This window comes from Pleurodeles waltl, chromosome 3_1 (genome assembly GCF_031143425.1).
Source record: "Pleurodeles waltl isolate 20211129_DDA chromosome 3_1, aPleWal1.hap1.20221129, whole genome shotgun sequence".
Taxonomy (NCBI): Eukaryota; Metazoa; Chordata; class Amphibia; order Caudata; family Salamandridae; genus Pleurodeles; species Pleurodeles waltl.
Genome location: NC_090440.1, coordinates 379,642,481 through 379,668,765, shown reverse-complemented (window position 1 = coordinate 379,668,765; position 26,285 = coordinate 379,642,481).

Here is a 26,285-nt window from a genome sequence, read left to right as displayed (position 1 = left end):
CAAAAATAAGGAATGAACATAGGCAACAATATATCCATAGGCAAAAAGTCCGGCACATTCCGTGAAAGTTCCATAGTCCGTGGGCCAATGTGCACAAACACAAGGGCAAAGCCCACACAAGAGACCAGATACCATTGGAGAGAACACTGCAGGGGCATCAGACGATAAAACTACAGGCACCTCAGGGGGAAGGGAAGAGGGGACACCTCAGCCACATGAGTCTACGACGGCAGATCCACGAGGGGCCTCCATGTCCACTGTCCCATCCTGGGGAGTGCAAAGCCACAGTCTCACAAGTCCCTACAGTGGGAGGCTCGCCCACTGGACCATCCTGGGGAGTGCAAAGCCACAGCCCATCTGATGGATTACCGACTCCACAGTTATTGGAGGAGGCATGGTGCCCAGAGTGCTTCCTGAAGCCCTGCTCGACACAGAACCGGCACTGTCAATGGGCCAGCGGTGCTTGAGATGAAGGGCCCAGCGGAGCGGTGCTTAAGATGAAGGGCCCAGCGGAGCGGTGCTTGAGACGGCGGGGCCCAGCGGAGCAGTGCTTGAGATGAAGGGCCCAGCGGAGCGGTGCTTGACAGGAAGGGCCCAGCGGAGCAGTGCTTGACAGGAAGGGCCCAGCGGAGCGGTGCTTGAGATGAAGGGCCCAGCGGAGCGGTGCTTGACAGGAAGGGCCCAGCGGAGCGGTGCTTGAGACGGCGGGGCCCAGCGGAGCGGTGCTTGAGATGAAGGGCCCAGCGGAGCGGTGCTTGAGACGGCGGGGCCCAGCGGAGCGGTGCTTGAGACAGCGGGGCCCAGCGGAGCGGTGCTTGAGATGAAGGGCCCAGCGGAGCGGTGCTTGAGACGGCGGGGCCCAGCAGAGCGGTGCTTGAGATGAAGGGCCCAGCGGAGCGGTGCTTGACAGGAAGGGCCCAGCGGAGCGGTGCTTGAGATGAAGGGCCCAGCGGAGCGGTGCTTGAGACGGCGGGGCCCAGCGGAGCGGTGCTTGAGATGAAGGGCCCAGCGGAGCGGTGCTTGAGACGGCGGGGCCCAGCGGAGTAGTGCTTGAGATGAAGGGCCCAGCGGACCGGTGCTTGAGATGGCGGGGCCCAGCGGAGCGGTGCTTGAGATGAAGGGCCCAGCGGAGCGGTGCTTGACAGGAAGGGCCCAGCGGAGCGGTGCTTGACAGAAAGGGCCCAGCGGAGCGGTGCTTGACAGGAAGGGCCCAGCGGAGCGGTGCTTGAGATGAAGGGCCCAGCGGAGTGGTGCTTGACAGGAAGGGCCCAGCGGAGCGGTGCTTGAGACGGCGGGACCCAGCGGAGCGGTGCTTGAGATGAAGGGCCCAGCGGAGCGGTGCTTGAGATGAAGGGCCCAGCGGAGCGGTGCTTGAATGGAAGGGCCCAGCGGAGCGGTGCTTGACAGGAAGGGCCCAGCGGAGCGGTGCTTGACAGGAAGGGCCCAGCGGAGCGGTGCTTGAGATGAAGGGCCCAGCGGAGCGGTGCTTGAGACGGCGGGGCCCAGCGGAGCGGTGCTTGAGATGAAGGGCCCAGCGGAGCGGTGCTTGAGACGGCGGGGCCCAGAGGTGCGGTGCTTGAGATGAAGGGCCCAGCGGAAAGTTGCTTGAGATGAAGGGCCCAGCGGAGCGGTGCTTGAGATGAAAGGCCCAGCGGTGCGGTTCTTGTTCCGGCGGGGCCCTGTTCAGCGGTTCATGTCCCGGCAGGGCCCTGTTCAGCGGTGCTCCTCCCGGCGGGGCCCGTTCATCGGTTCATGTCCCGGCGGGGCCCTGTTCAGCGGTGCTCCTCCCGTCGGGGCCCGTTCAGCGGTTCTTGTCCCGGCGGGGCCCTGTTCAGCGGTTCATGTCCCGGTGGGGCCCTGTTCAGCGGTGCTCCTCCCGGCGGGGCCCGTTCAGCGGTTCATGTCCCGGCGGGGCCCTGTTCAGCGGTGCTCCTCCCGGCGGGGCCCGTTCAGCGGTTCTTGTCCCGGCGGGGCCCTGTTCAGCGGTGCTCCTCCCGGCGGGCCCCGTTCAGCGGTTCTTGTCCCGGCGGGGCCCTGTTCAGCGGTGCTCCTCCTGGCGGGGCCCTGTTCAGCGGTGCTTGTCCTGTGTGTCTAGGGAGCCAGACCTGGCCAAGACTTCCCGCTCATTCACCATCCGAACTTGCGGTCGCGGCGCCCTCCTGTGATGGAGTCCTGGGCCCGTGGGTGTCGTCCGTCACACCCGGAATGGGGCTGGTGGGGCCCTCCTGGGCAGCTCGCCTGCTGCCTGACTTCTCCGCCCTGCTGCCCTTGCCCTCCTTCGCTGGAGCTCTGTGGGCCTTGCCTCCCTTGGATGATGTGGCAGGTGACGGGGCAAGGCTACTATCCTTGGTGGCAGCCGTCTCAGGCTTGTCGCGCCGGCCCTTTTTCTTTTTTGTCCTCTTCCCAGGGGGGGGCTGGCTGTCCCCTTGCTGCTGGCCGATGTCCCTGCCCTAGGATCTGGTAGACTCCAATAGCCCTGCACTATGGTCACAGTAGATGCAGGGCTGGTGGTGGCTGAGGTGCTTTTTTTAGTCTTACCAGATGGAGGGGGTGGGTCAGTGATTGGAACGAGCTCAAGGTTGGAAAGGAAAAGGACTTTGGAAGGACAGGGACGGGTAGGTGTAGTGGGTTTGGGAGTGGAGGAAGAGGATGTGGTTGTAGGAGAGTCAGGTGTGCTGTCTTTGGGTGCAGGTGCTTGTGACGGAGGCTGTCGTGAGGTGGATGGCTGTTGGGTGGGTGGCTGCCTGCGTTTGTGTGCTTTGGAAGAGGGGGTGACAGACACACTGGGAGAGGACACAGGGGACGTGTAAATGGCAGTGGGGGTGGTGACTGCACGTGTGCGGACTGTAATGGAGGGTGTACTGGTGATGGAAGTACTGGCTGATGGTGGTGTGCATGCAGATGTGAGTGGAGACGTCACAGGGAGAGAGGAGGGAGATGAGGAGGTGGGGGACACAGAGGTAGTAGTGACTGTTGGCATGTCTGCATCTGGATGTTGCTTGGGTGAATGCTTGTGGGATCTGTGGTGCTTATGTCTGGATGAGCTGCCCCTTGGGTGTAGAGGTGTGTGCAGGCTGGTCTGATGGTGTGGATGGGATAGGCAGAGGAACAGGAGACTGGGACTGGGTGGAGGGAGTCAGAAGAGGGAGGCTGGAGACAGGGACAATGGTTGCCGTCAGTGCTGAGGCCAGAGCATTGAACGATCGCTGATGGGCAGCCTGACCCGAATGAATGCCCTCCAGGTATGCATTGCTCCGATGCACCTCCCTTTCTACACCCTGGATGGCATTCAAAAGGGTAGACTGCCCAACAATGAGTGTCCTGAGGAGGTCAATGACCTCCTCACTGAGGGCAGCAGGGGTAACTGGGGCAGGGCCTGAGGTGCCTGGGGCGAAGGAGATGCCCGTGTTCCTGGGCGAGCGGGCACGGAGCGAAGGCTGAGGGGCTGCTGGGAGGGCGGGGCTGGTGCGCTGGGTGGCTCCCTTCCGAGGACGTGTCGGTGTCGCTGACGTCTCCATGGGTCCCCGTTGTGGAGCCCCCCTCGCCCTCCGTCTCACTGGTGTACTCGGAGTCTGTTGTATGGCCCTCCGGGGCCATGTGAGATGCAGCTCCCTCGTGCGCCGATGCCACTTCTCCTCCGCCTGATGATGCTAATGCACACATGAACAGGAAGACAAAGAAAATGGGGGGGGGGAGAAATGAAGACAGGTTGAGTGCATGCATTGGCAACACCATTGTCGGAGAGGACAGACACAGAAGCCCCCTGAACTAGGCTGCGCTATGGGGGTACACTACTCAGTTTTTGTGACTAGGCCTACGGGTCTATGGACGACAAATGCACACATGGGTGAGGCCGGACCATGGATAGCTGTACTTGGCACCCTACAGAGGTGGGGGGCGGGGGCACAGGGCTGTGTCTAACGGAGGGGCCTAGCCTACAGAATGCGCCCGGGCCTAGAGATAGCCACAGCCCTCCTCCCCCACCCAGACACCTTCACTGCGCGCAAAGATAGCAGAATGTGCTGATACTCACCCCCTTGTGTCTGCTGTGATGTCCTCACGCACCCATCCAAATCGGGGTAGGCCACCGCCAGGATCCGGGACTCAGGGGGGTCAATTGGCGGCTGGCACCCCTCCCAGCGGTCTTTCTGGTCCCGCAGCGGATGTCCTCCCACCTCTTTCGGCAGTGGGTGCCCCGTCTGTTGTGGACCCCCAGGGCCCGGACGTCCTTGGCGATGGCATGCCAAATGTCGATCTTCTGATGGGCGCTGACCTATGTGACATGTACAGGGTGGGAAAGGAAATTGCATCAGTTTTCTGCCTGGTCAATGTGAGTGGCCCCCCCCTCCCCAACCTTGCCATGTGGCACATGCTCTCATCTTTCGTGCGTTGCACTCCTCATTCGCTCCCCTCCCCACCATCTTACATACACCCCACTCAACACAGGCATAGCCCATTCAACGTGCACCCTGTGTACTAACCTGTTGGTCTGGAGGACCGTAGAGTAGCGCATACTGGGGGAGGACCCCATCAACAAGTCTCTCCAATTCTTCTGAAGTGAAGGCAGGGGCCCTTTCCCCAGTCGCAGCAGTCATTATATCTCCCAGACCGAGGTCACAGCAGCACTTGCAGTATAGGTCCTCTCCTGTGGATGATCAGGTCTCGAGTGATTAATCAGATAGAAAATGGCGGTCACGCCCGCGGCGGTGCATACCGCGGCGGTGCGTACCACGGCGGTGCGTACCGCGACCGCCGGCACACATCGTCATTGGCTCCTGAGACCCATAGGGTTCAATGTTAACCAATGCTGCTTTGCGCCGCGGTCTTCGACCGCCTACCGCCACGGTGTGCCACGCCAGCGCAGTGACCTCACATCCCACTGTCACACTTCACAGGTCAGGCAGCCGCCATTTCAAGGGCCCACATGGCATGATTTCTACTGCGTCACACAGGCCTAGGCCTTGCATTGCCACTCATACAAGCCGTTCCATGCATAGCGATTCGTGTACTGTGCAAGCTGTGTGAACGAACCTGTGGGTTGCTTGACTCTGTGCTCCATGTTGTCCTTCCTAGGCACCGTCCGCTGGGACTTGCGAGGAGAAGGATGAATCCTCCCGTGTACCGACCGCTGGTGGACCTGACGACAATGGAAGAACGACATATCATACTTACATACCGGCTTGACAGAGCAACTATACATGAACTATGTGCCCAGCTGGAGCCAGACCTGATGTCCCCCATCCGCCAACCCACAGGGATTCCCCCTCTGGTGCAGGTTCTGTCAGTACTCCATTTTTTGGCAAGTGGGTCGTTTCAGGCAACAGTGGCCATATCATCTGGGATGCCTCATCCTATGTTTTCTAAGGTTTTATCCAGAGTATTGTCTGCCCTGATGAAATACATGCGGAGCTACATTATTTTCCCTGAGGTGGGCGAATTGGCTACAGTGAAGGGTGATTTCTATGCCCTTGGACATATCCCCAACATCATTGGGGCCATTGATGGGACCCATGTGGCTTTGGTTCCCCCCAAAGACAGTGAGCAGGTGTACCGAAACAGAAAAAGTTATCATTCGATGAATGTCCAGGTGGTCTGTTTGGCTGACCAGTACATCTCCCATGTAAATGCCAAGTTCCCTGGGTCAGTGCATGACGCGTATGTCATGCGAAATAGCAGCATCCCTTATGTGATGGAACAGCTACAGAGACACCGTGAGTGGCTAATTGGTGACTCTGGTTACCCCAACCTGTCGTGGCTACTGACCCCAGTGAGGAATCCCCGGACCAGGGCAGAGGAACGGTACAATGAGGCCCATGGGCGATCTAGGAGGATCATAGAAAGGACCTTCGGGGTCCTGAAGGCCAGGTTTAGGTGCCTGCATATGACAGGGGGATCCCTCATGTACTCACCAAAGAAGGTGTGCCAGATCATCGTGGCCTGCTGTATGCTTCACAATCTTGCATTGCGACGCCAGGTGCCTTTTCTGCAGGAGGATGGTCCAGATGGTGGTGTTGTTGCAGCTGTGGAGCCTGTGGAGAGTGAAGAGGAGGAAGACGACAGGGACGACACGGACAACAGGGATACAGTCATACAACAATACTTTCAGTAGCACACAGGTAAGAAACAGCCACCCCAATTTACATTTACTTAAGGCCTCATGCGTCTCCACTGTCTGTGTTTCCCCCCAGTTCCTGTTAACTGATTTGTGACTTTCCCTTCCCTTTTCAGAGCTGTATGACCCACTGCCTGACTTCCGCTTTGTTTGCCCATGGACTAAAGCTTATTGAAATTGGTATGTTGTCATCACAAAGTAACTGGACATTATTGAACCGTTATGTGTAATACATTTGTTAAGAATACAAGCAGACTCCTGTTTATTTAAGTGGAATAAGTGATTTATTTAAGTGCTTGATATAGGTAAATGATTGGGAAGCGGGGATGGGTGGGGGTGGAGTAATGTCCATGGCAGAGTCCAGTTCTCAGTCGCACAGGTGCATTGTCCATATGCCTGTGGAAGGATGGAGCAGGGGCAGTTCAAGGTTGGACAGGGTGACAATGTGGGACAGTGGGATGACATCAGGGGGTATCTTAGGCTGGCGGGGGTCTTGCAATCCTACTCTGTCTTGTGAGATCTCAGGTTCCGCTTGCGGGGTGGTTCTTCTTCTGCAGGAGGTGGGGTTCTGGTGGCCTGTCATTGTGTGGGGGCCTCCAGTCCACTAGCGCCGGCGGAGGTGGTAGGCTGTTCCTGGCCTGGGCTAGTGACAGGGGCCCTTTGGGGTGCCACATGGTCCCGCAATGTGGTGACGATCTGGGTAAGGGCCAGAACGATGGTCCCCATTGCGGAACCGATGTTCCTCAGTTCCTCCCTGAACCCCATGTACCGTTCCTCCTGCAGTTCCTGGATCTCCTGGAACCGGGCCAGTACCGTCGCCATCGTCTCCTGGGAGCGGTGGTATGCTCCCATGATGGAGGAGAGGGCCTCTTGGAGAGTCGGTTCCCCGGGCCTGTCCCCCCCTGTCGCACAGCAGCCCTCCCAGTTCCACTGTGTTCCTGGGCCTCTGTCCCCTGGCCGGTGTGCCCACTACCACTGCCCCCAGGTCCCTGTTGTTGTTGGGGTGGTGGGTCAACCTGGGTGCCCTGTAGTGGTGGACACACCGCTGATTTACGTGCCCTGGAGACAGAGGCATGGGCCCGCTGGGTGGGAGCTGTGCTGGTGTTCCCAGAGGGGGTTGGGTCTGGTGTAGCCTGTGGCTGTCTGTGGGGAACCGACTGTCCAGAGGTCCCCGATGGGCCGGGCTGGTCGTCTGGCTCCAGGGAGACAGAGCTGCTGTCATCGCTGGGGGCCTCTTCTGGGGGTGGGATGGACATCTCTGGACCCTCCGTGGCGGTGTGGTGGCATTCAGGTCCTGCAGGGGTATAAAGGTATGGTTATTGCTTCTGTGTGTGGCATTTCGTGTGATGGGTGGGTGTCCGTGTACCCATGTGCAGGCATTTCCTTGTGGGGGCTTTTGTGAGGGTGGCTTGTGGGGGTGATGTGTGTGTGCAGTGGGTATGCTTTGGTGATGGGGGTCCATGCTTTGGGGTTGCATGCAGGGCTTTTTGTTGGGATGGGTGGGTTGTGATGGTGAGGCTTTTGCTAGGGGTTGGTGTGATGGGGGAGGGGGTGAGGGTGGGGGTATGATTTGGCATTCAGGTGGGGTGGGGGTGGGAAGCAGTAGTGAAGATTTGCCTTACCAGAGTCCATTCCTCCGCCTACTCCAGCGAGGCCCTCAGGATGCAGGATGTGCAAGACTTCCTCCTCCCACGCAGTAAATTCTGGGGGAGTAGGTGGGGGTCCGCCGCCAGTCTTCTGCACCGCTATGTTGTGCCTTGATACCATGGAACTCACCTTCCCCCGTAGGTCGTTCCATCTCTTCCTGATGTCCTCCCGATTGCGTGGATGCTGTCCCTCCGCGTTAACCCTGTCCACTATCCTTTGCCATAGCTCCATCTTTCTGGCAATTGTGGTGTGCTGCACCTGTGCCCCGAAGAGCTGTGGCTCTACACGGACTATTTCCTCCACCATGACCCTGAGTTCGGCGTCACTGAACCTGGGGTGTCTTTGGGGTGCCATGGGGTGGTGTGGTTGAGGTGTGGGGTGGCGTTTGTGGTGATGAGTGTGGTGCGTGTGGTGGTGTGTGGTGTTTGGTGCGTGGATTCTGTGTGGGTGATGGTGTTGTGTGCCTCTGTGTTGTGGGATTCTCGATTCTGTGCTCTGTCTCTAGCCTTCGTCAATGATTTCGGGTCGTAGGGGCTTGTGGGTGATGTGGGTGTGTGTTTTATATTGTGTTGGGTGTGTGGGAGTGGTGTTAGTATGTGTATCAGGTGTGTGTATTTCGAACTGACCAATGTGGCTGAGTTTTCTATGGGTGTGTGTATTTTGACCGCGGCGGGGTGTACCGCCAATGGAATACCGCGTTTGAAAGACCGCCGCGTGGATTTGTGGGTCGGAATGGTATGGGCGTATTTCTGTTGGCGTGACGGTGGAGGTTTGGTCAGCGCCATTTTTTCGCTGACCTTTGGTGTGGCGGATTATTGAGGATGTCGGGATTTCGGCGGTTTGGCAGTTGTGGGTCAGAATGACCGTGGCGGTTTACCGCGGCCGCGGCAGTGTTATGGCAGCCTTCTGGCCGGCAGTAAGCGCCATTTACCGCCGAGGTCAGAATGACCCCCCTAAGGGGTTTATTACAACTTTGGAGGAGTTGTTAATCCGTCCCAAAAGTGACGGTAAAGTGACGGATATACCACCAGCCGTATTACGAGTCCATTAAATCCTATGGAACTCGTAATACGGCTGGTGGTATATCTGTCACATTTGGGACGGATTAACACCTCCTCCAAAGTTGTAATAACCCCCGAAGTTAGGAGGCTCAGCTAGCGGAAAGTTTCGATCCCCATCCTATTGGTGGAGGTTGTTAAGAGATGCAGGAATGTGTTTTCTAGCTCCCTCTTACTATTTGAGGCCCCACCAGTGGCCATTCTGGGTGATTTTCAATCTCTGAATAGCAGCTACAGATCCATTATGTTGGATCTTCAAGGACCATTAAAAGACCATAAAGATGGATGGTTTGATAAGAATTGTCGTATTGCCAGTAAATGCATCCACAAAGTCCTTAAGGACCACCCAAGGAACCCCCACTCTATCAGTTAAGCTAGGGCTGCTGACAAGAAGGCAATAAAACTTAGAAAGCAATGTCTCAAAGAAGAGAGGTGGGAGCAGTTAGTGAATGGGAAACCTGCTTATCAAGCTTCCCCTGACATTGTAGGGATGACCATACCCGCCCAAAAATGGGTTGCCCACTTCGAGAGGGTGTACTCACTGGACACTGTAGACCAATTGGGGGAGGTGGACGTGGCTGCTCCCTCTCCATTGTGCTTAGGTTTTAAATTGGAGGAAGTTCAGGTTGCCATCATGGGAAGCCCTTCCAATAAAGCCCCTGGCCCGGATGGCATCCCTATGGACTTATATAAGGAAAACGTTGCCCTGTGGGCTCCGCTATTGACGAATGTTCTTAACGCTGCATCGCAAACTGATATCCCTAGCTCATGGAAGTCAGCAGTAATAGTGCCGGTTTTAAAAAAAGGGTGTACACAGGACCCAGCATGTTACCGCCCCATCTCTTTGCTGGACTTCACGATCAAGATAGTGGGACGCACTGTCCTCCTTCATATCGAAGAATGGATCTAAGCAAATAATATTATCTTTCCAGCCCAATATGATTTTAGAGAGGGCATAGGAGCAATGGAACAATGCCTTAATCTTAATCTATTGGTGAGGAAATATGTGGTAATCAAGAAGGGCACTGTCTACCTGGCCTTTATGGACCTGAGCTGTGCCTTTGATAGGGTTGTTCGATCAAAGCTGTGGTCAATCCTGGAAGGTCTTGGGCTGCCCCAAACTTTGGTAAGTTTCCTTTGAGCGCTCCACCAAGATGTTAACGCCTCAGTTAGATTTGGAAAGGCAGGGGAATGGTATGATGTCTTTAAACTAGCTAGGGGAGACAGGCAGGGGTATGTTATGGCACCAATCCTATTTTTATTATATATCAATGGCTTGAATTCACATCTAGTTATCTAGGCATCTAGTTACCCATGGCAAATATTTTTTTTAAGTAAAAACTAATCCTGTCCCCTCTTTATTATATGCAAATGACGCTGTCATCCTTTCTCGCACACTGAATGGTCTCAAAGTTCTGGTGGATCTGTTTGTTGATTTTATGGGTGACCTGCAACTGGATGATAACACTTGTAAGACACATTTTATGGTTTGTGGGAAGCGGAACCCGAAACTCAGACCGATCTTCATTAAGGATCAGGTGGTAACAAGGGAAACCTCTTTCTCATATCTGGGTGTCACCTTTGGAGATGGGAATTGAGAGAAGTCTCCCTTGGTGGTTCATAGCAGAATATTCCATCCGTTTGAGTTGAGTTTGAGTAGAATTGCTCAATACTGTTGACATTACTTGTTGCAGAACAAGTTAATGGTACTAATGAGAGATCCTTTTCCACCCTTCCCAAGCTCTTAGCGTTGCTGCTTAAAACCTATAGAGGAATATCCTGGTCTGTAGTCCTGGTCTGTAGTCATAGGAACTCAGGTACTACCCAGGAGTCCTCTAGGTCTGCTGTGCAGGATCAGCCATATGGTGTAGCTTGACATTGTCGATGGAGACAAAGGGCCTGATTCAGACCCTAGCGGCCGGTGACCGCCAGGGTCACCGGCCACGGGAGCACCGCCGACAGACCGGCGGTGCTCCAAAGGGCATTCTGACCGCGGCGGTTCTGCCGCGGCCAGAAAGGGTAAACCGGCGGTCTCCCGCCGGTTTACCGCTGCCCTTGGAATCCCCCATGGCGGCGCAGCTTGCTGTGCCGCCATGGGGGATTCTGACACCCCCTACCGCCATCCTGTTCCTGGCGGTTCGCCCGCCAGGAACAGGATGGCGGTAGGGGGTGCCGCGGGGCCCCTGGTGGCCCCTGCCGTGCCCATGCCAATGGCATGGGCACGGCAGGGGCCCCCGTAAGAGGGCCCCACTGTGTATTTCAGTGTCTGCCTAGCAGACACTGAAATACGCGACGGGTGCAAACTGCACCCGTCGCACATGCCCACTCCACCGGCTCCATTCGGAGCCGGCTTCCTCGTGGGGAGGGGTTTCCCGCTGGGTTGGCGGGCGGCCTTCTGGCGGTCGCCCGCCAGCCCAGCGGGAAAGCCAGAATGGCCTCCGCGGTCTTTCGACCGCAGAGCAGCCATATGGCGGTTCCCTCCAGGCGGGCGCCGACCGCCGCCCGCCGGGGTCAAAATGACCCCCAAAGTGATTTTCTTTAGAACCAGGCAGCGGTGGTAGAATAACAGTTCTGGTACCATGTACTCCTAGGAATTGAACCAGTACATGATAAGAGGGACCAAACTCCTTTTTCACAGCAATATTTTCACGCACTAGATCCCCAACATTTGGAATGCAGCCGGTAGGTGTTATTGGTGCATTACCTAATCCCAAAGAGGCGGCAATGGCAGATGTATTGTCATCACAGAACTGTTGCAAGTCCTCCAAGACAGTGACACATTCATTTATGTCAAAAGGTGTATCTGCCACCTCTACACCAGGACCATCAGGATCTGGAACATACATTTGTGCTCTGAAGAGGCATTCATATGGGGTACGCCCACCCAGGGACCTTATGGGCAGATTATTAAGTGCTCTCTGGACATCATACGGGTGATTAAGCCAACTACAACCATCCGTGCCTAATATTCTAGCTGTTAAGGTTTGCTTTAAATCCTGGTTTCTTAACTCCACAACACTATTTCCAAATAGCACCAGCAATTGCTTTGATGACCAAATGTGATATGGAGACGAATAATACAGTTGGACCCCTAATGAAGCCATGGTGTCCCTGGATGCCCTTGAGGGCCCCGGTCTGAGTGGAAAGCCGCAACAGCATGTGTGCTGATAAAGACTTGCAAATCATTAATAAGAGTTTGTGCATCAGCCGGTCATTGTGGCCATACCAATAGAAACCTGGAGCATAAGATAACAGCGACTAGGATATATTTGTATGACGATCAGTTTTTAGGGGGCCACAATTGTCCAGGTACACACATTGTAGAGGTTTGTTGGAAATTAGGAGGAGTGTCTGCAGTGGGTGTTTGACAGTGGATCCTTTTATTTTCCGACAGATGTCACAGCAAAGGACATACTACTTGGTCTGTTTGTACAAACCTGGCCACCAGCAACGTTGTTGTAACAGTAAAATAGTAGCCACCACACCATCATGGGCAGAAGCAACTCCCTCCTGCACTGCTTTAATCAACTTTCATCTTCCATCTTGGATGGTGATCACACAATCACCACCCGGCATTGCTGCTAGGGCAGTATTGAATATATGCAGTAGGAATATTTAGCAGGATATGCCTTTGGCATGGGCTTGCCTTCAGCCGAAGCTTTCACAGCAGACAGTGTTTCATCATCCAACCTAATTTGTGAACGAGTTATTGCAACAACAGAAGCCATAGCTACTGCTGACTTGGCCGCTTCATCAACCAAGGTATTGCTGGTGACGTGTTTCCCAACACGTTGATGTTCCAATGTATGTACTACATGGACATTGGGTAGCGTTTCTTTCAGAACCGCTACTTTCCCCGCAGTAATTTGTGTTTAATGATGTTGCCTTTTGAATCTCTGAACCCATTCTGGCACTAGTAATGCGGATATTCATTGATGGACTGGACACAGTAATACGAATCACAGACGATTAATGTTAACTGTCCTGGATCCGTGTGTTCCAGTGCCATCAACAGAGCCTTGAGCTCTTTCATATAGCCACTCACAATAGCTCAGGTGGTGGAGTATTGATGTTTAGTGCCTACTGCGGGTTGGGCTGAGCTATCAGTGTACATAATTGTTTGATATTGTTCAATAGGCAATGTGTTTGCTGGAACTGGATATTCAAGTTCATACTGTAGGAATTCTTGGATTTGTAATTTGGTGTCAAAAACATAATCAACATCAGTGGCTGTCAGAGACGTTGCCCATTGAATCCAACATGGATGTAGTGCCTTAGCGTTAGGAACGCTGGCTTTGGTGACAGCCTCAGGCCTGGGATTGGAGATATGACAATTATACATTTCCCCTGGGCCAGCGATCTCTCTTTAATGACAGCCATCTGAATAGCAGTCAGAATTTTTTATGTGGGAGCAAACCGTTGTCCAGCTGTGGAATACAAATTTGTATGCAACAGGGATAGTACCACCCTCATTGAATGTTATATAGGTGAAACCAATGGCAATAGCAATTACTTTGATGACCAAATGTGTTTTGTTGTCTAGTGTGTAAGTATTTAGCTGCAAGCATGAATTGTTGCAATGCTCTGAGAATGTGTGTGTGTTTGACTGTCCAATATTTGCTTGACAATACATGATGCATTAAGTCATAGAATAGTTTATTGTGTTGTGCATAATCTGGAATGTATGTTCTGCCAAAGTTTAAAAAGCCCAAAAATGACTGAATCTTTTTGATGGTGTTTGGTGGTTGCATTTGTGTGCATTTTTCTAAAAATTGGGATGCTAGGCTCTTGCCTTCATCTGATAGTTCGTATCCCAAAAACAGGACACTTAGGAAAGCTATTTTTATTTTCTTGAAATTACATTTGTAGCCTAATTCTGCAAACCCCACAACAATGAGGCTCACCTGTCTTACACGTTGAACGAGATCATCATCTGTAAGGTAGATGTCATCTACGTAAGACAATACCTCAGGGTCAATGTCGTGTAAAATTGAAGTAACATGAGCTGAAAACAACCCAGGACTGTTGTATACCCTTGTGGGAGTTGGCAATTTTGTTTCTGTGAGCCTAAGGCACTAAAACCTGTTAAGTCCCTACTTTCAGGAGTTATATTTTGGCAGAAAAAAACGCTGGAAATATCCAAGGTTGTTTTGTATTTTTTGCAAACTATACTGTTAATAAGTGCTGAATTGTGTGCATTTTGAATGGCAAATGTGAGTGTATAGCTATTTATACATCTGTAGTCTAAGGCTATTCTATGTGAATGGTCAGTTTGGCCACGGGGAACAACGGGCTGTTCATTGATGAGACACAGGTTTCAATTATGCCCTGGTACTCTAGCTGTGTGAGTATTTCCCTTACGGGTGCTGCAGCTTCATGCTTTATTGAGTATTGGGGTTGAGGTTGGGATCTAATTGGTATTATATGGTAGGGGGAATCTTTATCCCACCCTACATGGTTGCAATATAATGAGGGTGCCTGTGCCTTCGCCTAATCAATAGCGTAAGCCTCCCTGAGCTCTCTGGGAACTAAGGGCGAGAGGGTTCAATTACCTCTTCCCCATATGGGAGATGATGGACAAAATCTGGTGGCCAATCCTTTTTGGCCAATAAAATATCACAGATGGTCACAACGTGATCCCAAAAGATAGCGTCTATTGTGCGCTCAATGTCTCCTTCTAATTGTATTTTTAGTTTATACACCCTATCGGGTGTGCAGACGCACATTTCTACAGTCTCAACTTGAAAGAAGTCATCAATTGCTTTCACCTCTAGATGCTCTTGAAAATTCCAGTGAACTATTGTGACCCCTGCCACACTGTCTAACAGTGCCAGTGTCCACTTCCTGTTCTTCAGCAAAGCTCTCATCCTGAGTGGCATTTTGTGTAGAAATCGCTGCCACTTTTTTCTTTTTGAACTGGTGTTTTTGTTGAGGAAGTTTCTGTTCTTTCTGAAACTTCTGACGAGCGTTGTGACTTCCTTTTCGGTTTCACATACTCAGTTCACTGCTCTGACTGCCCACCTCTCTCAATGCATTTATATGGTGAGTCCTGAAAGGAACAAGATTGGTGTGTAGCAGTATATTGATATCTATCAGACATTTTTATATTCTCCCTATTTCTAAGATTATAGCAGTTTTGAGGGGTCTCCGAATGCGGAGATTCTCCCCTTTCTTTTTAGGTGTTTATTTTTGTTTATCCCAGTGTTTTTTAAAACCCTTAGGTGCTTGCTTCATAGAATACTTATTGCATTTATGCTGTAATTGTGGTTTAATTCATCTGGCTCCCAGACTATCTCGACCAATGGCGATAATCTTTGGCAGCTTGCGTTCTCAATCCTGTACAGGAACATTCTGCATCCACATGCGCATCTGCTACTGCAACTGCTGCCCCTTTAAGGTCACTTAATATAATTGAAGATACCATGACAAAATTACACATTAATTGAATCCCCAAATCCAGGGCCTGGGCAGCCCCGTATTCATCTTCAACTTGTTTCAAAACTGCCCAGCGTTTGGCAAGTGTCGGTGTACTGCTTGCAGTAGTATAGAGCATGGCAAATACCGTGCCTCCAGTATTGCAGTTATGTACTGTGGGAACCATCCCAAATGGCAAGCACATAGTGAGTATTCTATGTTTATCCTGAGGCCCCATATGTAGAAAATCTGCTTTCAGTGTGTTTATTTTTTGAGCTAACGTAAATAGAATCTCTTCCCGTATGGCGAGTACTTTACCCATGATCGAATGTACAGTCGCAGGGTTAACGCCTGGTGTGATTGCATGTGGTTGCCCTGGGGCAGCTCGTACTGGGTTAGTATTAAAAGTTTGCATTACGAACAGTACTAAGAGTCTGTATATTGCTGTTAGCTCAGCATACAAGCAGAGAACCTCAGCTACCACCAAGGTGGCTGCATCAGGATGTGGTGTATATGTGGCCAATAAAGGTCAGGTAGGATTATCATTGCTCAGAGGACCTAACTTAACGTGTAATACTGTGTATGGTAGGGCACCACCAAACCAAGTTATTATGGTCGTGAAAATATGGAGGAATCTTTAAATGTGTTTAAGCTCTGTATTGTGCAGGTAGATTTGAAGGTGTGTAGTAATGAAATCTATTACTGTTCCCATCAACTTCTGGAAAGGTGACCCAAGAGTAGAATATTTCTATAGGCTGATGAGCCTTAACAACAAATGTTACAGGATCCCCCTGGGTTGTGAGGACGTTTGCTGGCAAATAAGCATGTTTACTGCAATTACTACCCATTGTTGGTTCACCATGGTGGATATACCTGTTCAGAGATAAGGACACCAAATGGGGATGAATCCTTTTAAAGGTCAAGCTTGAACAACCTACAGAGTTGAATAGGTACTACCTACCTAGCTGAGGAGGAAGTCCTCAATACCACTGATGTCTCCATATCTGGTATTGAAGTGCCTTTAGCATGTAGTGAGACAGAGATAGTCGGAAAGATCTCAAAATCAGAGCCACACCAAACGTTGGCAGCGCCATGTTGCATGGGCTCTCATTATCCTAGTGAGGCTGCTGGATTTGGGCGGCAGCATCACCTGAACTGTGGGGAACTGATTTCAATCCCACACCATGTGACAACTGTCAGCCTAATCTGTTTCCGGGTAACTAGCAGCGCATCATCTGTGCCCAAGAGCAGGGATGATTTGTGGCAACTGGGCCAATGACAAGACGACTTCTCAAGAAATTATGGTGTATCAGATCTCATCCTTTTCTCTCGGTTACATTAGTCTCACACATGTAAAGACAAACAGGGGCAGATTGGCTCGATGATAATTATTGAATCAGCTGCATCTTAGATAAAATGGCATGAAATGCAATAATTAGAATGATGAAACATAATAGAAGCAAAATGGTGGCAGAGAAGTGAAACACAGGAAATGTCCCAGCATATTGTCACTATGCGTAATATATGAGATTCCTACCTAAGATATGTTAAAGCAGAGGATGATAAGCCCTAATCAGCACTTCAGGTTTCCCCCTTGGGAAGACTTCATCCCCCTTACCTGAGCAAGGAAGTCTGTTGTCTGCAAAGACACCATCCCCACATAGGCCAGGGAACCGGTAGTCTCAGCAAGCAGTTTCATTAAAGTCAAACAGCATTCAGTTGTGGTTATCGAGCTGGAATCTCCCTCTAACATGCATGGGACACAGAAGTATTTTTATAATAAAACAGCTGATGTTCTAAGAAAATAGCCCCACGTAAGGATGTGTGTGTTCCTGTGAACATTTGAGATGCAGTGTACCACTTCTGCCGGCAACCCTTTCTCACTGCAGTCTTGAGGAAAGCAGAAAGTGAAAAGAATGTCTTGCTAAGAAACGCAATGCTTTCCTAGGTAAAAAAACAACTAGATAAAGAAAATAAAACAACAACACAAATGTGGCCTATTCTGAAATAATAAAAATGAAGCAGAATAAAATGTAACTGGGCTAAAGAGCACAAGCGGCAGATCTAAGAACTAAAATAACGTGCCTAGAGACATCACTAAAATGGCTATACAACAGTACATAAAACCACTTTATGATTCAATTGATCCAGATTTCTCAAGTAAACATGGGACACCACAGCATACAGAAATTTACAAGTCATTGCAAACTGATATGCTTGAAGCAAAACACTTATACACCTGAACACAAAAATATCTGATAATCCAGATAATTCGAGGAGCCATTGGATTCACATATTTCACATTTACTGAAGGTGACACAGTACTGATTGCGTACAAATCACATTTATAATCAAATGCAAAAATGCATTTTGCACCAACAGAAAAATACTGACTGCAACTCAGATGGCTGTCATCAAGGCGAGACCATTAGCCCAGGGTAAGTACATTATTGTTGTCACTTGGTCCCAGCCCTTGAGGCTGTTACAAAATCCAGCATTCCAAATGCAAAAGCATTACATCCATGTTTAATACAATGGGCTACCATTTTGACTGCCACCGATGTTGATTATGTTTGTGATCCTTAACTACAAACCTAAGAATGGCTCCAATATGAGCTAGAGTACCCATGCCCACTGATGTCATACCTCTTGACCATTACAGATACATCATGTTTAGTGTTCACCTCATCCAGCTGTAGGTACCAACACCAATACTCTGTGGCTTGCACAGTCATCTCTGGAGTTATGAGGGATGGTGGATTCTGCCTTCATTAAACCTACACACAGTTCCTAAGGGATTGCACAACGTAGCTTGCTGAGCTCAAAGCATTGATTTTGACACTGGAACATACGGATCTTGAAATTCCCACACTTATTGTGTGTGATTTTTATTACTGAGTCCAGTCTTTCAATTAAAACTTACATTATTGGAGCCTTAAAGGGTTCAGATATTCAAAAGGAAACACCATAAAACACACATTTTTATAGGGGAAAATCGCAGAGCTTAAGGACAAACTGCCACAGGCTCATGAAATAGATACACTGGGCCACTAATGTGTTAAAATACATCTAGGAAACTCATTGGCTGAGTGTTAGAAATGGGGTTTTTGGTTGGCAGTCAGGTTACCCTCTGTCCAAGCAAGAACCCTCACTCTAGTCAGGGTAAGTCACACACAATCCAAAATCATCCTGTGCCCACCCTCTGGTAGCTTGGCACGAGCAGTCAGGCTTAACTTAGAAGACAATGTGTAAAGCATTTGTGCAATAAATCATACAATACCATAATATAACACCACAAAAATACACCACACAGGGGGTCACTCGGACCCCGCCGGGCGGCGGGTGCCGCCCGCCGGGCGGAAGCCGGCAAAAGACCGCACCGCGGTCAAATGACCGCGGCGGTCATTCTAACTTTCCCGCTGTGCCGGCGGGCGATCTCCAAAAGATCGCCCGCCGGCCCAGCGGGAAAGCCCCTGCAAAGAGGAAGCCGGCTCCGAATGGAGCCGGCGGATTTGCAGGGGTGCGACGGGTGCAGTGGCACCCGTCGCGATTTTCAGTGTCTGCAAAGCAGAAACTGAAAATCTTTGTGGGGCCCTGTTAGTGGGCCCCTGCACTGCCCATGCCAGTGGCATGGGCAGTGCAGGGGCCCCCAGAGGCCCCACGACACCCGTTCCCGCCATCCTGTTCCTGGCGGTAACAGGATGGCGGGAAGGGGGTCGGAATCCCCATGGCGGCGCTGCAAGCAGCGCCACCATGGAGGATTCCCTGGGCCAGGGGTAAACCGGCGGTAAACCGGCGGGAAACCGCTGATTCCCCTTTTCTGACCGCGGCTTTACCGCCGCGGTCAGAATGGCCCAGGAAGCACCGCCAGCCTGTTTGCGGTGCTTCCGTGGTCGTTGGCCCTGGCGGTCAGAATGACCCCCACAGTGTTTAGAAAAATATATAATATTTATATGGGTATTTGCAGGTCAAAACGATCAAAGTTGCAATAAGAATTTGTAAAGATATCACTAAAAAGTGATATAAAGGGGGTCATTCTGACCCCGGTGGTCTAAGACCGCCGGGGCCAGGGTCGGCGGGAGCACCGCCGACAGGCCGGCGGTGCCCCGCAGGGCATTCTGACGGCGGCGGTTCGGCCGCGGTCAGAAGAGGCAAACCGGCGGTCTCGCGCCGGTTTACCGCTGCCCTTAGAATCCCCCATGGCGGCGCAGCTTGCTGTGCCGCCATGGGGGATTCTGACACCCCCTACCGCCATCCTGTTCCTGGCGGTTCGCCCGCCAGGAACAGGATGGCGGTAGGGTGTGCCGCGGGGCCCCTGGGGGCCCCTGCCGTGCCCATGCCTATGGCATGGGCACGGCAGGGGCCCCTGTAAGAGGGCCCCGCAAAGTATTTCAGTGTCTGCTAAGCAGACACTGAAATACGCGACGGGTACAACTGCACCCGTCGCACCCCTGCAACTCCGCCGGCTCAATTCTGAGCCGGCGTCCTCGTTGCAGGGGCATTTCCTCTGGGCCGGCGGGCGCTCTTTTGGAGAGCGCCCGCCGGCCCAGAGGAAATGTCTAAATGGCCGCCGCGGTCTTTTGACCGCGGTGCGGTCATTCAGCGGCGGTACCTTGGCGGACGGCCTCCGCCGTCCGCCAGGGTCATAATCAGGCCCAAAGTGTCTTAAGTCTTTAAAAAGTAAACAAAGTCTCTTTCAAGCACAAAGTACCTGGTTTGGAGTGGAAAATCTCCACAGAGGGTAGCAGAAGAGGAGATGTGTGGAAAAATGGTGTGTGCGTCGGTTACGCCCCTTCACACACGGACTTGCATCGTTATTTTTCACGTGGGGAGACGTGCGTCGTTCTACGGGAGGAAAAATGGTGTGTGCGTCAGTTGCGCCCCTTCACACACAGACTTGCGTCGTTATTTTTCACTCGGGGAAGATGTGCGTCGTTTTCCGGCACGTGGACCGTCTCCTTCTATGGGTCACGGGGATTACCAGATGTCCCGGGTCTGTGCGTGGATTCTCCTGCTTGTTTTCCGGCTGCGCGTCGTTCCGCGGGGCTGTGCGTCGAAGTTTCGATCTCACGTCAGGCGTTGCGTCGATTTTTTCCTCTGGAAGTCGGGCGGCGTTGTCCTTGCGGGGCCGTGCGTCGAAGTTCCGGTTGTCCCGAAGGCGTCGCATCGATCAGCGTCGGGGTGCGGCGTTTTTCTCGCCGCGGAACAAGCTGTGCGTCAAAGATTTCAGCGCACGAAGCATCCAAGTGAAAGAGAGAAGTCTTTTTGGTCCTGAGACTTCAAGGAACAGGAGGCAAGGTCTATCCAAGCCCTTGGAGAGCACTTTTCCAGCCAGACAAGAGTTCAGCAAGGCAGCAGGCCAACTTCAAGGCAGCAGTCCTTTGTAGAAAAGCAGACATCTGAGTCCTTTGAGCAGCCAGGCAGTTCTTCTTGGCAGGATGTAGTTTCTGGTTCAGGTTTCTTCTCCAGCAAGTGTCTGATGAGGTAGGGCAGAGGCCCTGTTTTATACTAAGTTGTGCCTTTGAAGTGGGGGTGATTTCAAAGAGTGTCTAAGAAATGCACCAGGCCCCCTTTCAGTTCAATCCTGTCTGCCAGAGTCCCAGTAGGGGGTGTGGCAGTCCTTTGTGTGAGGGCAGGCCCTCCACCCTCCCAGCCTAGGAAGACCCATTCAAAATGCAGATGTATGCAAGTGAGGCTGAGTACCCTGTGTTTGGGGTGTGTCTGAGTGAATGCACAAGGAAAACTAAACCTAGCCAGACGTGGATTGAAGGGCACAGAAAGATTTAAGTGCAAAGAAATGTTCACTTTCTAAAAGTGGCATTTCTAGAATAGTAATATTAAATCCGACTTCACCAGTCAGCAGGACTTTATATTACCATTCTGGCCATATTAAATATGACCTTCCTGCTCCTTTCAGATCAGCAGCTGCCACTTCAACAGAGTATGAGGGCAGCCCCAATGTTAGCCTATGAAGGGAGCAGGCCTCACAGTAGTGTAAAAACGAATTTAGGAGTTTTACACTACCAGGACATATAACTACACAGGTACATGTCCTGCCTTTTACCCACACAGCACCCTGCTCTAGGGGTTACCTAGGGCACACAATAGGGATGACTTATATGTAGAAAAAGGGGTGTTCTAGGCTTGGCAAGTACTTTTAAATGCCAAGTCGAAGTGGCAGTGAAACTGCACACACAGGCCTTGCAATGGCAGGCCTGAGACAAGGTTAAGGGGCTACTGAAGTGGGTGGCACAACCAGTGCTGCAGGCCCACTAGCAGCATTTAATCTACAGGCCCTAGGCACACATAGTGCACTCTACTAGGGACTTATAAGTAAATTAAATAGCCAATCATGGATAAACCAATCAATAGCACAATTTACACAGAGAGCATATGCACTTTAGCACTGGTTAGCAGTGGTAAAGTGCCCAGAGGTCAAAAGCCAACAACAACAGGTCAGAAAAAATAGGAGGAAGGAGGCAAAAAGTTTGGGGATGTCCCCGTCAAAAAGCCAGGTCAAACACTGATGAAGCTGTCAAATTTGCAGTCACTTCTGCAACTGTTGCTGCGATAAGTCGTTCTCATACGAGGGTGGAGGATAACATTCTAGCTGCTGTGAATGCTTCAGCTGATGATAGGCCTTTACCAAAAGCATACCTTGCAAAACATTCCTACCATTTAAGTGTCATAAACATTCCCTTTGTAACAATACCAGGTGTGAGTAATTGTGTGATCCCCAACCAATATCGTAGGCTAGAACTGATCAAAGCAGCTCATGAGGGTGCTCCTTTTGCCCCTACTGGTGTGACAGCTATGCAGCTATTTACCATTTAGAAAATGCTATTGGTGGCACGGTCAGTAAAAATAGAGCAACCAGCCAAACAGTCCATTCTTAGTTGTGACATCTGTTAAAAATTAAAGGTTTCACCATCAATTGCCCACCACAGACCTCCCTCTTAACATCAAACAAGCCTATGCAATGTGCACACCCCTAAATTCAAATGGTGCATACAATTACATTCTACTTGCAGTAGACTCTTGTGCCAGATCCCTATGGCTGTGGCTCAATGATCAGCTGATGCTTGCACTGTTATTAAAGATTTACAAGTCTTTATCGGTACATATGCAGTTGCAGCATTCCACTCGGACCAGGGCCCTGCTTTTGCCTCTAGGACATACAGGGACACCATGAGAAGGATGGGTGTTGTGGTGCATTATTCTATCCATACCATCCTGAGGGAAATTCAGTTGTAGAAAGAAAAAAACTGTCCTTAATAGCTGGAGTAGTAGGTTGAAGTCGTAGTTGAATCCATTACTCGTATGGAGTCCAGCGAGCATTAAATAATCTGCTTAGGTCTTTGGGATGCTGTACTCCCTATGAAGTCCTGTTCAGCATTCCTATATACATCCCAGATCTAGATGGTTTTGGTGTGGTGGTGGCAAAAACACCTTTCAACATAAATGAACGTGTCACTGTCTTGTAGGAATTACAACAGTTCCGAAATGAACATTCCTCAGCACATGCTGCCATTTTGGGAATGAGTAACTACAGCCACGCAAGGGCAACACTCGTCTTGTACTTTTACTTTTTATTACTTTTCAGACCACAAATGAATCAAGTGTACTGCTCTATTTTTAAACCTACCGGCTATTTTAATTCTGGTGCGCTTCCTGTAACTCCAGACATATTTTTAAAAAACAGAGACATTTGCCTCCATTTTTCCTAGTCGCCCAAGGTTTCTTTTTTGTTGGGCCTACTTTCAGTCACCCTCTGTATAGAGGTCCATGCGCCGAGCGCGCAGTGGATGCACGCAGTGGGCGCGCCAAAGGCAAGCCCGTGTGCACCCGTCCGAGCCCGGCAGAGACCAGAGGCCACCCGTAATGTCCAATCAACTACAAAAAGATTAACTTATTCTAGACAACATCTATTAGCACTCAACAACCCCCTCTTAAACACTGCCCATCAGATTATACACCCAGACTCTCTCAAGTTGACATGCAATGTCTGTACCTGGACCCCTCAACATTCTTTTAATGTTCCTCCCAGCAACTCAGAAGGGCAATTGGCCAGATTTCTATTACTCAATTGTCAGTCTCTGCCAGCCCACTACATACAAATTTCTTCACTCTTAGAAGACTATCTTTCGGATGCTCTATTCCTAACAGAAACCTGGCTTAATGAGGGGTCACTTTCAGAGGTTGTTATGGCATTACCCCAAGACTATTCTATTCACCGACTAGATAGGCTCCATACTAAAGGTGGGGGGATTGCCATCATCTACAAGAACTCAATGAACTGCTCTGCCTCTCCTTTAGATATTTCTGATTGGGAATGTCTGTCCTTTTCTCTAGTTCTAAATGCCATATACACCCTATCTGGACTACTTATCTATCGTTCCCCAGGTCCTAATGGGAAGGTTTTACAAGTCCTACCCGATGCAGTAGCAGGCCTGTCCTGAGAAACTTCCAACCTTACAATTTTGGGTGACTTTAACATCCATGCAGATGACGAGGACTGTCCTGCAACCAAGTCTTTACTATCTGAGCTAGCCCCATTAGATCTCATACAGTTAAAGGCTTACCCATATTAAAGGGCACACTACTGATCTAGTCTTTAGCAACCTCTCTAATTTAGTCTCTCATGTCCCTCTTCCACTTATCTGGACTGATCAATATTTGTTGTCTTTCACGTTTTCTTTTCCCCTCTCCTCCCTTCGTCATATTCCAAGAAAAGCGACCCTCCGTTAATGGTCTAGACTTAATCATACAGACTGGCTAAACATTTTACACCTATCACAACCCACTTGTGATAAATCTGGCTTTTGAGCAATAGAAAAATGTAATAATTGTAAATATACCTCTTTAGATGTCATATTACCCACAAAGACGGTCACCAGAAGGACTAATCACAAGAACGAAGCATGGTTCACAACCCAATTGCTTCAACAACAAAAAAAGAAGTGTACGCAACTTGAAAGAAGTGGAGAAAGAATTATGATATCACCTCCAAAACTCAATACAGGGAGGTGATTAGGTCATTCCATGCGGAAATTAAATCAGCACAAGTGGTATTCTACACATCTAATATTGAGCAGTCCGCTAACTCTCCCAAAGAGATCTTTATGATCCACAAAGAATTGACTCAGGACCCTTCAGTAGACAACGTAGTGGAGGCTTCCACAGCTCATAGCAATGATTTGGCTCATTTCTTTCAAAAGAAAATCGCAGACACCTATCTAACATTTCTGCCTAACCACTCCCAAAATATAGAGTGCTATTCAGACGACATCTTCCAATGTCCCAGAATTCCCGTTTCTTTTTTTCAACCTACAACTGAAGCCTTAGTCACTAATTATTTGCACACCATAAAATTTGGATCCCCTTTAGACCCTGCCCCACCTCCTGTCTTATCCTTGGTCTCAATCATAATCTCACCCACCTTAAATGATATTTTGAACCAATCTCTAACCTCAGGCCTTGTGCCCCAGCCGCTGAAACATGCAGTTGTTAAACCTCTACTAAAAAAAAACAAGCTCGATCCATCTCTCTTTTCTAACTATAAGCTGATTGCCCTCCTCCCTATTGCATCAAAGATAATGGAAAAACATGTTAATAAGCAATTAACATGCTTCCTCGAAGATCACATGCTCCTCCATCCTTCACAAATGGAATTCAGACCACAACATAGTACAGAGTCAGCCCTGCTAGCAGTTGTGGACGACACTCGGAAACTATTAGACTCAGGTTGACTTGCAGCCATTATTTTACTTGATCTCAGCGCTGCATTTGACACGGTGGATCATGATATATTACTTCAAAGACTCTTGGCTGTAGGAATTGAGGGTACAACGTTAAGATGGTTCTCCTCCTTCTTGAAAAATAGAACCTTCCAAGTTCTTGACCGCACGTTCCGTTCCAACATGCTTCTACTTACATGCTGGGTCTCTCAGGGCTCTTCGTTGAGTCCCACTCTCTTTAATGTTTATGTGCTTCCTCTAGCTCAAATTGTTGAACCTCATGGTCTTTCCTTGGTGTCATATGCAGACGACACCCAGCTGGAAGTATCTCTTTCCAATGCCAGCAACACTCCTCAATCCTGTCTATCTTCATGCCTTGCTGATATCTCTAAATTTAAACTGAATGATGAGAAATCTGAAGTAATGATAGTTGGAAACCAAGCCCTTCTTAAGTCTCCTTCCCTGGCTCTTGAAGATCTTAAAAATGTCCCCTCTCCTAAGGAAAAGATAAATAACTTGGGTTTCTGGCTAGACTCGAGCCTCAGGATGGATTGTTAGTCTAAAAATCTTGCCGCACCTTGTTTCTGCGTATTGAAATCCCTGAGGGAAATTCTTAATATTCTTCTGTTTAGCGCCAGAAGGCTTATCATCCAAGCTTTGATTTTGTCTCGCCTAGACTATGGCAATTCCTTCTCCTCAGCTCTCCAAACTATGTAATAAATAGACTGCAAGTTGTGAAAACCGCAGCTGCACGCCTGCTTATGAACACACCCAGACATTTGTCGGCTAAACCAGCATTGGCTTCTCTTCATTGGCTCCCAATTAAACAACAGATTAATTTCAAGGCTATCTGTATGACACACAAAGCTCTTCATAACAAAGTATCATGCCCTATACCCCTCAGAGGGTACTTAGGTCTTCATCTGCCTCACTGGTGATCATACCTAATTTCAAGAAAGTAACTTGGGAAGGTAGTTCTTTCTCAGCTAAAGCTGCGTACCTCTGGAACTCGCTCCCTCTGGATCTCCAGCAGGAACAATTAGAATCTGCATTTCGGATGAAGTTGTAGACATTCTTGTTCACAGCATAGACCTTGTCAGAGTTTAATTCCTCCACACTAGCGCTGGGAAGCCTCCGGGTAGCCATGCACTCTATGAATTAATTAAACTAAACTAAACTAAACAAAACTCTGGGTTAATGAGCAAAGGTCCACCCCCTCTGTAGAGGGCAAGGGTGCCCTCTGTTGCTTTTGCTGCTGGTGTTGTATACGGAACCCTTAGCTCAAAAAGTACGAGATCATCCCAACATCACAGGAGT